The sequence below is a fragment of the Anopheles coluzzii genome, chromosome 2, assembly GCF_943734685.1.
Source record: "Anopheles coluzzii chromosome 2, AcolN3, whole genome shotgun sequence".
Lineage (NCBI taxonomy): Eukaryota > Metazoa > Arthropoda > Insecta > Diptera > Culicidae > Anopheles > Anopheles coluzzii.
Window position 1 is genome coordinate 13,722,100 of NC_064670.1, and position 5,631 is coordinate 13,727,730.

Sequence of the window (5,631 nt, forward strand, 5' to 3'; positions counted from 1 at the left end):
GGGGGGTGCAACTAATGCCGTGCACACGGTGTAAAGCAAAACCTCTGATTACATGGATCTTCATGGAGCAATGTTATGAAATATATCCCACCAAACACCTCGGAACGACCCCCCTCCCTCAAATTCTGACCCCTAGAAAGGGCCGGCTAGAATCGAGGACCCGAGACCCCATATCACACGAGCGTCACACACGTGTGCGCCACTCTAGCGCCCGCTCGGCGGTCACACGGGTCGTCCGCGCTCTCCAACCGAACGAAACGTCTAGCGAAACGTGAACTAAAAACGAAGGGGGAATTCACCATTCCTTGCCCAGTACAGCTGCAGAGTTGCATTTTACGTTTGGGCGTACGTACCCCGCGCCCGTACCGGGACCCGATCGCTGATCGAGTGACAGCTAGAATGAGTTTCCCTTTGAGTGGTGCTGTTTTTTTTTTTGCTTTTATTTTGAAACCGGTTCGATGGAGAGCAGTGTTTACTAAGCACTTCTAGCCCTTCCCCCACCCCTCGGGGAGGGGACACCGGAATATTGCACCGTTGTAAAATGGTGTTGCGCCCCCCTCCCCCCTCTCTATACAGCAACTGTGGCGCGGTGTTTTATCGTTCTTTTGCGGGACACGTATGCGAGATTTTACCGTGTGGACACGTAACGAGCAGTGGTAGTGGTAGTTATGGAAAATTTCCACCATTACCATAAAGCGGAGGAGCGTTGTGTTTTAGGCCAAAGTAGAATTACGGGCTTTTTTTAACCCATCCCAACGGGGGTATCTGTAACCCGTTCTGTCTGGTTACAAACTTAAAGATTCGTATTTTTAAAATGTATTTACAGGTTTTTTTTTGTTGAATGAAAAGCGCCATCTGTATGAATCACAACAGAGTACAGTACAAACCAGTTCATTCCTCAATTGCAATTGCCTTGTGCAACAAAGCACATGGCTGTAGTATTGGAACCGGCTCGTCCATTGGATGAGTGGTTGCACTGCGTCACAGCGTGGTGTTACTTCCTTAAGTTTCAATAAATAAAATCCCCTGCACGATCACCGCACAGGGGAAGGGATCGATGACTGGACGAGCACGAGCACACACAAATGCATTGCTAATGGGGGAGGAGGTGATGAGTGGGTTACTGTTGCAGCAACCGGTTCTAGCTAGTTACGTGAACTACGGCTCATTCCGGTATGAGCAGATTCCATGTCCTTTGGGTTGGACAAAACAGGGCTTTGTACGAAAGATTGGAAATCCCAATGGGTGGGTGGGTGTGTGTGTGATTGACCTCTGCTGTACGTGGAATCACAGACCGGTTTGGCAGAGAGTAGTACTACCGAAGAAGTTACAAAATCCGTTTAAGAAGACGGGGGACAGAGGATCAAGAATGCGCTGGAACGAACCACCTGGAACCAGTTTGTCTAGGATGTGGACTCCTCTTCAGCTGATCCCCTGAGCTCTTGGGAGCGCCGAAGACAAGAGCGACTTTTAAATGTCGCAGTAAGTTCAATCAAATCGCCAATCATCAGAGATGACGCTTTGCCATCTACTGTGATATTGCCTCAGAAAGTGCCCTTAAGATCACACTTAGATGCAAGATTGTGCAATATCGCCTGGTTGTGCTGGAACCGGCTGCAACTGTCAGCTGCAAATACGATTAGGGCAAATAAAGTGCAGTGTCAACAGACGGCCCTCCGATGTGTTCAACACTTATATGCACGATATGGGCAGTAGAAAAAAAAAACCCCTGGAGACGATGACGCGTAACTGCAAATTGCGCCGGCCTGGGTCTCGTTGCGCAACCCGTGCACTTTATGGTTGTGTTCGTGTGTGTATGTGTGTGGTAGTCGCAAGTGTTTCTATCAACTATTCAGCAAAAATTGTGGTAGGCTCTTGAACGGTAAGCTCCGGTAAAAATCCCCATTTCCTGTTGCATCACACTCCGCGCGAGACCACGTTAGATGACCACCTGATTAAGGGGGAGTTTAAAAGATGGCCACTTCCGGCGCTTCACCGTACTAGACAGTAGTAGTGACAGATAATCCTCTAATCCTTTCTCTCTCTTTCCCCCTCCCTCTCCCGGACCAAGGAAACAGTGTGGCCAAACGGATTCAGGAAGCACCTTATAAATCATGCTGGACAGAGCGGCGATAAACCTTCACCAGAAGGAATGTCTACCAGTCTGCTCTTCCCTGTTTCCCCCCAACATTACCGTTTCTCTACTGCCTTGAAAAGGAAAGGCGGCCAGACCGGCCGGGTCGCTTCATCTCTCGTGCTCTGCCAATAAACTTCCGCCATTTCATAAATATTTACACCAATCCCTCATCCCCTCCCCACCATGCCATGTGAATGTGACAAGAGAGGGGGAGGAAAAAGGAGACATTTTAATTGCACCCAACTGTGGCTGCACGTGGGCGGGCCGGCGCTGCTGCCGCCGCAACCGGGTTGTCGTCCTTGACTCGTGAGAATTTTACATGCACACTCGCACACAGCCGAGTGACCAGAAATCAGCAGCAATGGCAGCTGTGTGTGTGTGTGTGTGTGTGTCGAATGCGGCTTTGATCGACTGGCGCCAGCAGCAGCTCGATCGAGACAACGGTTTTGATTGGCCACCGGAAGGGGTTGGTTCAAGCGCGGGGTGGTTCAAGCGCGTCATCGGGTTGGGTGTGTGTTAGCACGCGGTGTGCAATGACTACGATACAGCCGTGATTAAGCAGATCAAGCGGCACGGTCACACAGAGCCACACACACACACACCCCGTGCGATCTTCGCTTTGTCATCTTCGCTTTGTTGTGACGTTGAGAGTAAAGTTTGCTTACTTGTTTTACTAGACCTATAAAAATAGTCGTCAAATCGTAACAAAGTTGCTTGGAGACTGTATAATTACCACAAATCTACTGGACCTTTTCCAGAGTTACTATACTTTGTTATTTTTCTTAGCCACAGACTTCTGCTATGCTTAACTGTCCTGTACATTGCAATCTGTTCCATTTGTTCAATAAACATCCAGTGCGTTTGCGCTTTTCTTTGTCAATCCATTTTCAATCTTAATAATCGCTTACTACTTACAATGCTAGCTCCAACCTAGATCATGCCACACCTCAAAAAGAAGCAATTTATCATCTCGCACATCTCGTGCTGACGCAAATCAATTGTACGCGCCAGCCCGGTGCAGCCGTTACCCCGCGCGAACGATGCGATTCACGCGAAACACGCGACAGCTTTGCGCAATTGCGGAACATCGTTTACGCATGCTGTGTCCTGATCAATTACTATCAAGCGTGCGTATGTCACCCAAATTAACGGGTGTTTTTTTTTTATTTAATTCTGTTTGTATGTGATTGTGCGCGTGATTACATTATCGCGGGCATGTTACAGAGATCGGCCCAAAGGCATTTGGTCGCAACAATCACGATCTCCAATTCAAAATACCCGAATACCAGTTTTTTTTTGCCCTGCATGCCATTCCTCCACCGACCTCAAACCAACTCTCGTTCGTACCCGACCACCCGTTGCTGTCGTTGTGGTGTTGTTAAACATGGTTAAAAATAACATCTCGCCTGCACTGCATGTCTTACCATCCTATGTGTGTGTGTGCGAGTGTCCCCCCCTGTTGCCCCGATGGTCGGTTTGATCTGGTGTTGCGGTATTCTGTTTTGGTTGGTTGGTTGTTGTTGTTGTTTTTTTGGCGACAGCGTGGCCGTTGTCTGTGTGGGCCTGTGCCAAGGGCCACGACGTGCCAGGTAGGTAAAAATAGGCACGAGCTTTCTTACGGACTATACGGTGGCGACAGATGGTTTTCCTTTTTTCTTTCCGTTTACCCCCTTTGGTGGCCGCCTCCTCCCACAACAACGGCAAATAAAAAGGCAACGGCAAGGCAGAGAAAATGATCGTACGATGGGTTTGTTGACTTTACAAGCAAAATGGAAAGGGAACACAAGTAGCTCAAGGGACATTCTGGTCCGGTGGGATAAGGCCCCTCCAATGTGGGATTGATTGACGTCGCTGCACCAACAATGCTGCCACCCCAAGGTGGCACTGTGTGGTCTTCTTCGGACCGGCGGTTGGGGGCTTTTTGTTTTGTGCGGTAGAATAATTTACACCGTAAAACAAGCGCTCGCCGTAGTCGACCAACGCCCTCGCCCTCGTGTAAAGAATGATCGTAAAGTACCCCATCCCCTCCCCAGGGTGGCAAAGTCATAACAAATGACATCCCGTAGTGTAAGAAAAGCGTAAGCTTTTTCATGGACATCCGCACCACCGAAGCAGGCTGGAGCAGTTTTTATCCGTTCTCGACAACATTCCTTGTTAATATGTCGACAAGGACGGCATCCTACACGCATTTGTGGGTCAATGTGCATGCATTCACATCTGGGATGGAGGAGCAGGCAGCGGCAGCAGCAGTTGTTCCGCGATCGCCGTTTCCCAATGTCAGGGTTTTGTGCACCGGAACAGGGCATGGATAACGGAACGCGCGTCAGCTTGCAGGCTTGACAAGGATGACGAGGAGAACGTATGTATGGCATGAAAAAGGCAATCACGAAGAGCAGGATAAGGAGGCGTTACACCGCCACCGATGGGTGATATAACAGACGGGCCCGCGCACGAGAATGATCGTGCCGGCACGCACGGTCCGCGTAGCGCTGTGAGGAGCTTCTTACTCAGCTGGTGCTGTTGTTCTTATACACTTTACTGCACACATAGCTGAGGATCACGAGCGAGACAAACCCCCTTTACCGAGGAAGAGACAGCGAGATTATTTGTAGTACAGCTATAGCTTGACATTGGGGACCAGAGTCCCAACAACGGTTAGTGAAATAGCTTTGTTTACGACGAAATAATGCCTGCCCACGCCACCGAGGGGCATCACGGCCGCAAAGGTGGGCGGAGGAGATCCTATATCCGTTGTACCCCGCGCTCTAAAAATACATCCTTCTACATCTTCACGCACGGGCAGCTTCCGAGAGTGCATGCGATCTTGTACGATTCGCTGGCGATCTCAATACCGCGCCACAATCACGTTTCGCAGCCGATCGATGGACAGTGTGGAGGCAGGGGAGACAGGGGAGACAGGGGATTGACCGTTGCTAGCTTACATCGTTAGGCATTACCGGTTCAGGGTGGATATTACCGGCTGCCGGGAGGGATTAATGTCAAACGATTTTACATTGTTTGGTTGCTCCCAGTTGGTGTAGAATCTACGACGCTCTGGACATACGAGGTGTATCCGTACCACATCGCCAACAGTTCTGATGCGAAGTTAGCTATAATTATGTATCGTGCGAAGCGGTTAGTCTCAGCAGCATTGTGTGCTTGTGCTTCCTGTTCCATCGGTAAAATGTTTCCCTCCACATGGTTGAAATAAATAAGCCACGCTACCGTACACGGAAGATGCTTCATAACACACATTCTGTCCGATCCTGCATTGGCTCTGCACGCCGACTCGAGCTCATTCTTTTTGTTTCATTCGATTGACGTTGACTCGGCGCCGATGTGCGTCAATCGGCTGGTGTCTTTATCTAACGGCAACCAAATATGGTAAAACTTTGTGCAGGGAACCAAAATACCACCTATTTGTGTAAGTTTCCTATATTTGATTATCACATTTCTGTCACAATCCATATTCATTTTGCAGAAACGCATTCACA